This window comes from Apus apus, chromosome Z (genome assembly GCF_020740795.1).
Source record: "Apus apus isolate bApuApu2 chromosome Z, bApuApu2.pri.cur, whole genome shotgun sequence".
NCBI lineage: Eukaryota > Metazoa > Chordata > Aves > Apodiformes > Apodidae > Apus > Apus apus.
In genome coordinates, this window is record NC_067312.1 from 68,973,143 (window position 1) to 68,980,915 (window position 7,773).

Consider the following 7,773-nt stretch of genomic DNA (forward strand, 5'->3'; position numbering starts at 1 on the left):
AATTAGGGATGTGGGTTGTATATTGGGTGGGATTATAATGAGGAGATAATTAAGGGTGGGGTTGGTTAATTATAGTGTGGTTAGCATTGGGAGAATAATTAGGGGGTATTTAGGGGGTTGGGGTAAATAACGAGTAAATAAAGGTGGTTGGGATTAATTAGGCATGTTATTGGGGTTTGGGGTAATTAAAGGTGGGGATAATTAAGAAGGGGTTCTAATTAATAGTGGGGTAAGTAAGGCAGTAATTAATTAGGGGTGGGTAAATTGTTTGGGTTAAGGGTGGGTTCAACAAACTAGTGGCAATTAAGACAGTTGATTATACTTAATTAAAGGCTAGGGATTGATTAATTAGGGGTAATTAAGGGTGGTAGTTGACTAATTAGTGTTAAAGAAGGCTGTGGAATAATGAAGGGGTAATTAAGGTATGGATGATTATATCAGCTTAGTTAAGGCTGTTAATTGATTATTTTGGGGTTAATTAGTTGTTAATGAGCTTAAGCTCCCTCCTGCTGGAGGGGCCCACATCTGGGGGTGGAGCCAGATATGGCAGGTGGGCCCAGATGTAGGGGTGGGAGGCATAGCTATGGGGCAGGCCACACATATAGGGGGTGGGACCCATATGTAGAGGATGAGACCTATACATATGGGGCAGGACCTACGTTATAGGGAGGAAGACCTACTTTGATGGGTGGGGGGACCCAGGTTTCATGAGACAGGTCCCAGACATAGGGATGGGCATACACTTATGGAGTAGAAACTACTTCTATGGGGCAGAATGAACATACAGGAAGTGGGACCCTGTTCTGGTTTGGTGGGTTTTTTGGTAGCAGGGGAAGGGCCCCATGAGTGGCTCTGGTAAGAAGCTGAGAAGCTCCCCCTGCTCCAAACCCAGCCAATGGATGCACCTCTGCCATTAGCATGTGAATGAACTGAGATAACACCTGAGCAGAAGAGAGGTAGAACTGTGCTGGAGAGGGAGAGCAGTGCTGGTGGTTGGTGAGGAGGAAGGGGAAGAAGATGCCCAAGCAGAAGTTTCCCTGCAGCCCATGGCGAGCTGGCAGCTGTCCCCCTGCACTCGTGGAGGAACGTGGTGGAACATTCCCTGAAGGTGCCAGGAGGGGTGAATGTGCACTTGGATCTGCAGCCATGGAGGACCCCACACCAGGGGAGGTGCCTGTTCCCTGAGCAGCCCGTGACTCTGTGGGAAGCCCAGGCTGGAGCAGCTCCGGACCTGGTGGGAAGGACTCATGAAGGAGAGGTTTGTAGAGGACTCTCTCCCATGGGAGGGACCCCGTGGGGAAGCAGGGCAGGGCTGTAAGGAATCCTTCTTCCTGAGGAGGAAGGAGCAGCAGGAACCACCAGCCTGTGAACTGACTCTAAACCCCATCCCCCTGTGCTGCTGGGGGGAAGGAGGGAGAGAAACCGGGAACAAAGGGATTTGGGGCTGGGAAGAAGGGAGGGGTGGGGGTAACATATGCAAGCCCTGCTCTGTGTGTGTCTGTGTCCTGTGTGTGTTTGATTAGTGTGAAATTAAATTATTATTTTTTTTCCCCAAGTTGAGTCTGTTTTGCCTGGGACCTTAATGGGTGAAGAACCCCCCGTGTCCTCTGTCTCAACCCATGAGCTTTGTCCTCCTCATCCCAGAGTGTGTGTGTGGGGAGCTGAGTGAGTGGCCATGGGGCTGTTCCTTGGTTGTTGTGTTGGGCCCAAACCAGGACAGACCCACATATAGGGGGTGCAACCCACATATAGGGCATGTTGCAGGTGCTGTGAGACGCAGAGAGCACAGGGTGCCTGGACCCCTGTGCCACCCCCGGACCCTACATACCAGCCCGTGGTGGGGTCTTGGGGGAATTGGGGCAGTTTGGGTGATCTGGGGGAAAAGTGGGGGGTTTGGGGAGGATGTGGTGGGTTTTGGAGTCATTTGGAAGATTTTCATGATTTGCAGGTGCATGTTGGCAATCTGGGGGGAAACCCAGGGGATTTGGGAGAAATTTGAGGGATTTGGGGGTAATTTGAGCAAAATTTAGGGGAATTTAAAGGAAATTGAGGCATCTGGAGCAATCTGGGGAGTTTTGCATTTTCAGGGTGATATGGGGAATTTGAGGAGGATTTAGAAGTTAATTTGGGTGATTCTGGAGAAATCTGGGGGATCTAGAGGGAATCTGAGGGCCTAAGAGGGAAATATGGGGCAAATTTGGAGGAGGGGTATTTGGGTGAATTTGATGCAAATTTGGGGGGTTCTAGTGAAAAATTATGGGTCTTAGCCATAACTTTGGGGAGTTTTGGAGCAATTTGAGGGGCTTGGGGGATTTGGGAGATTTTGGACCAAGTTTTTTTAATTTGGAGCCATTTTTCAGAATTTTGGGGTTTGAAATCAATTTGGTTAACTTAGGTCTCTGGCTGCCAGAAGAAACCAGAGGAGCAGGAGCTCAGGAGCATCTCTGCATCATTCCCAAAACATTGCACATGGAAAATCCAACTGCTCCACAACCAACCTCTTTAGTAGAAACATCCACAAAAGTTCCAGGCATTTTGCAGACTGCTGCATTTATTTTATGTCCTTCCAGCTTCACTCCTTGCCTCCCCTGCAAGGAAGCAAACCTACATCATTAGTTACACGGGAAGGAAAACTTAACACTTGTTCCATAGCTACAGAAAAACAAACATTTAGGAAGAACTAACTGAGAGCTATCAGAAGGAGCAACAGAACTTAAAAGTATAAAGCCAGGGTCCTTTGACAGACAGAATATCATGAGCTGCCTGAAAGTGGCTGTTTCTGCAGGGTAGTGAGAGTGCTCACCAGCATTTAGAGATCTCAGGATTCCTTTTGGCACCAATTTCACATGGCAGTTTTGAGTAGAATGAGTGGTTTGATTTAAGAAGGCACCTGCAATGGCTTTTAGAAACACCTGCTGACAGGATCCTCTTTTCAATCTCAAGGAAAAAAATTTTAAAAAAAACAACAACAAAAGCAAGCTGAGCCCAAAAAAGATCCCACCTTAGCCCTCCACAGTTTCCCTGCTGGCCCTGGTGGCTGAGCTGCACAGACTGCCAGGCATGGCCAAGCTGCACCAGCAAAAGCCTGCCACAACACTCGGAACCATGACGAGATGTCTCTGAGGTGCAGGAGGAAACCGGGGAGTTGGTCACCCCTGTTTGTCCCCACTGGACCTGTGACTGCCAGCAGCACAGTCATAACTCATGACAAGCCCCGTTACCGACCACACTGTGTCACTGTTCCACAGGGAGAGCTGCTCTTCTATCCTGCAGATAATAAACCAAGAAACCTGAGGACAGCTGAACGAACTAGGGATGCTCTTGTATGCAGTCAGCAGCTCAGGGGCCCTGCTCTCGTCCCACATCTGTGCCTCAGGAGAGGCAAAAGCCAGGCACTGCTTGGTGGGGACTCACTGCCCCCAGATGATTTCAGGTTGGGAGGCAGCTTTGCCCCCTCCAGGTTTGTCAAACCTGGAGGAGTCCTTCACAGGAGCACTATAGAAATCCAGGACATCCGCAGCGGGGTGCATCAGGTGGAGCTGGGAACTGGGGGCAGTGAGACCGAGCCCTGCCCCAGCTGGGCCAGCGGGAGAAACTTTAACCATCGAGGGGCGTCTGCTGCCAGTTCTCAGGAAGCTCGGGTCCCAGCACCTCCTTGATGAGAGTGGAAGCTTTGCAGCTCACCCGGGGGGTGATAGCTTCTGCTGTGTGGCGAGGGACAGACCAGGCTGGGCTCTTTTCTCTTCAGCAACTATTTTCTCTGCTTCTGCTTCTGTTCGTCCTTCGCGCTGACGCAGACTGAAGTGTTTTCAGTCCCCAGGCTAATGAAGACTGGGTCAGAGCACATTTGTCTGCACAGATCTCATTTAGTATCAGGCTCTTCCCAGCCTGCAGAGAGTTGTCCCATCCCGTGGGCACAGCAGGTTCATTATAAACACCAGAAGAAAGGTACATGGTGAGGCTTTTGTTTCTACCCCAAATGCTGCTGACCCCACAGCAATCATCTGTCCAGCTTACATTATTGGTCTGAGTGTAAACAGCATTTTAACCAGATTTTAATAACTAACCTTACTTTCCCAGTTACAGCTACATTTTCTAATTTACACTGGAAAATAACCCACAACAGATAACACAGAATAACCACTACTCAAGAAAAAATTAGTGCCTACAGGTAAAATAACAATAAAAAAATAACTCGTTTTAAGTAGGAAAGCGAAGCCTGCTCCAAATTATCTGACTTGCTCATAAGACACAATCTGCTCAACAAATCAAGTATGGCTTCAATGTCAGCAGATAGAGCTAAAGATTCACAAACTGAGTGGCCTGGACCATCTGTTTTGAAACCACAGCAATGAAAGCAGGGGGTCACCATGGTTGCATGTCCAGGACCACATTTGTGGGTCAGCATTGTCTAGAAGCAGGATCTGTAACAGGAGAAAACACTGAGCAGCACTGGGTAAGAATTCAGCAGGAGCTGATAGGATGAAGATACAACACCTAGTTACCTCAGAGAATTTTAAATGCTAAAAATCACTCCCGTGATAACCCTCCCTAAATGCTGTGAGCACAAGCTTAGCAGCGTATGTCGAGTCTGAGTGGTGAATAAATCATCACTAACCAATCATGTATTTTCTTGCAGCTTCTTCTTTGGTGCTATCTTGGATAGAAGACCCCACCTGTCTCCCAGCAGGTGTGCTGCCTGCTGTTGAGTGCCCAGTGCCTGCTCTGCAGACCAGACAGAGCAGTCTTTATGGACATAAGAGACTCCCTACTGGGATAACCAATCATAGAATCATAGAATGGTTGGAGTTGGAAGGGATATTAAAGATTATGTAGTCCCAACCCCCTGCATAAGCAGGGACACCTCCCACTAGACCAGGCTGCTCAGAGCCCCATCCAACCTGGCCCTAGACACTTGCAGGAATGGAGCCCCCACAACTTCCTCTGGGCACGGGCTGTGGGAAGCCTGTTCCAGAGCCCCAGAAGAGCTTGCACTGACACAGCTGCACAAAGTTCTACAGAAAGAGAATTTATTGACGTGACAGGTACAAGTTCAGAATCGTCCTTGGAAAGTTGTGCCCCTACTGCAGAGATTCCAGCTAGAGTTAGTGATTCCCAGGTACACACCCAACAGAGCTGGTGGTGCCATTCCTACCAAACAGGCATCTCTCTTTGGTGAGGGAGGAAGAAGGATTCAGGCCCATCAACCCATCTGGAGAGTTGGAATGTTCTTCCTCCCGAAACGGGAGGATGCTTCAAGATAATGATCTACCTATTGACGAGGGGGAACTAGGTCATATGTCGTGTGCCAACTGGTTCTAAGCAGGCTCATGACACTTGAAACATCAAAACTGCACTAGCCTGCCCTCTTGCCCAAGGCTGGTACAAGAGAACCACGATAACTGGCTGAATGAGCCAAAGAAATCTGTGTTCCCACAGCTGCGTCCCTCTGGGCACAGGCTGCGGGAAGCTGCTGCCAACCAGGAGATGTCCCTGGCTGCCTCTGAGGTGTGAAAGCGGAGAAGGAAGAAGGACTCTGGGCATCTGCCATTGCTGGGGCCACCTTCACCCCAGGGATTCCATGGGGCGTTGCCTAGAACGAGGTGACATCACAGCCGGCCCCCCTGTGACAACAGCCCCTGCCCTCACCTTAGCAGCCGTGTCCCCCCTGCTCAGCTCACTTGCTGTGGTGAGGAGGAGGAGGAAGGCTGCAGGCTGTCCATCCCTCTCACTCAGTCTCGTTTCCCAAAGCCAGACAGGTTCCCGTCCTCCCCAGGACTGGATCCGTGTTTCTGCTCAGGGAAGCAGTTGCTGCGTTTCCTCTGCCTCGTCCAGCTGCTGCGCCGCTTCTTGGACTCGCTCGAGTCGGGCACTGCCGGCAGCACCAGGTCCCCTCTGTGGCCACGGACATGGGGCAGAGCAACAGGAAGATGAAAGCCTTCCGGAAGATCATCCCCAAGGTAGAGGCTCTGGCCGGTGCCCTGGGGGCTCCCCTGCCCGACCCCCTCCTGCGGGCTCTGCGCTGCCCGTGCCTGCCCTTCCGCCATGGGCTGCCTTAGGCCTGAGCTCCGGGCTGGGGACATGGCGGGCGGCCCTGGGCTCTGTCCTCACTGCTGCACGGCAGCCTGTAACCCTGCTCCCCTTTGCCTCCCCTGCCCAGGGCTCTGGGGGCCAGGCAACACCCCCCGTGCCTGCCATGGCACACGTGGACACCCAGGGCCAGCCCGCCCGGGGCACCAACATCCCAGCCGTGGAGACAGTGTCCCACGGCACCCAGGCCAGCGTCCCAGGGATGGAGACAGAGGTCCGTGGCACCCAGGCCACCATCCCTGCTGTGCACACTGTGTCCTGTGGCACCCAGGCCACCAACTCAGGGATGCACACTGTGTCCCGTGGCACCCAGGCCACCAGCCCAGGGCTGCGGACGGTGTCCCGTGGCACCCAGGCCACCATCACAAAGGTGCAGACAGGGTCCCCTGGCGTGAAGACCACCACCCCATGCACACAGCCAGGGTCCTCCTCCCTGCAGGGCCTGCCCAGCCACCAGCAGTGCCAGAAGAAGCTGAGCTGGCAGCAGCCCCCAAGAGGGCTGTTGGATGCTGTGGGCCTTGGGTGGGCAGGGGGCAGACAAAGGGCCCCGGTGCTGGGACCAGATGGGTGGGGGGCCATGCCCTCACTGTGTCACTGCTGCTGTTCCCAGACCAGGCGTCCGAAGGACACCCACGGAAAGCTGGGGGTGGCTGGAGCAGAGGAGAACATCCATGCCAGCGACCAGATCACCCAGCAACTGGGGTAAAGGATGGCAGAGGGTTTCCTACCCCGTGGGGCTTTCAGGGAGGCTGGGGTGGCTGGGGAAAGCCTGCTCTGGGGGCAAGAGACACCCCTGAGAAGTCCCACAGAGCCTAAGGCTGCCCGTGCCTCCCTCTGCCTGCTCAGGTCCACGCTGCCAGGGATCAAGCCAGGAGAGCAGCAGGAGCAGAGCATGGCCATGATCGAGTGCCTGTTCAAGATGATGCAGCAGCTGAAGGAGCAGGTGAGGCCGGTGGGGAAGAGCGCTCCCAACACCCTGTGCCTCAGCAGGGTGGTCCTGGCTGTTGTCCAGGCCAAGTCCCCTGGCTGGATGGGGCCAAGGAGCCTCCAGAGCCCCCAGGCAAGTTGGCCACATGCGTCCTATCTTAGAGCGAATTCCTTTTCCCCTTCCTGCAGGTGGACTTGCTTCGTGTTGCGGTGGAAGGCGTGAGGAAGGAGCAGAGCACAATGTGCGTGATGGTGGAGGCTTTGCAGAAGAATCAGGACAAGCTGCGTGTGGCGGTGGAAGGCGTGAGGAAGGAGCAGAACAAGCTGCAGGCAACGTTGGGAATTGTGGAGAAGGAGAAGGACAAGCTACATGTTGCGGTGGAAGGCGTGAGGAAGGAGCAGAGCACCATGTGCACCAGTGTGGAAGCTTTGCAGAAGAATCAGGACAAGCTGCGTGCGGCGGTGGAAGGCGTGAGGCAGGAGCAGATCAACACGTGGGCAATGGTGGAAGGTTTGTGGAAGGAACAGGGCAAGCTGTGTCTGACAGTGGATTGTATGGAGAAGGAGAAAGGCAAGATGCAAGCAGCGGTGGAAGGTGTGTGGAAGGAGAAGAAGAAGACGCAGGTAATGATGGAAGATGTTTGGAAGGAGCAGGACAAGCTATGGGCAACAGTGGGAGGTGTGATGAAGGAGGTGGACAAGCTGCTGCTGATGGCGGAAGACGTGGGGCAGAAGAAGACAGAGGAGCTGGCAGAG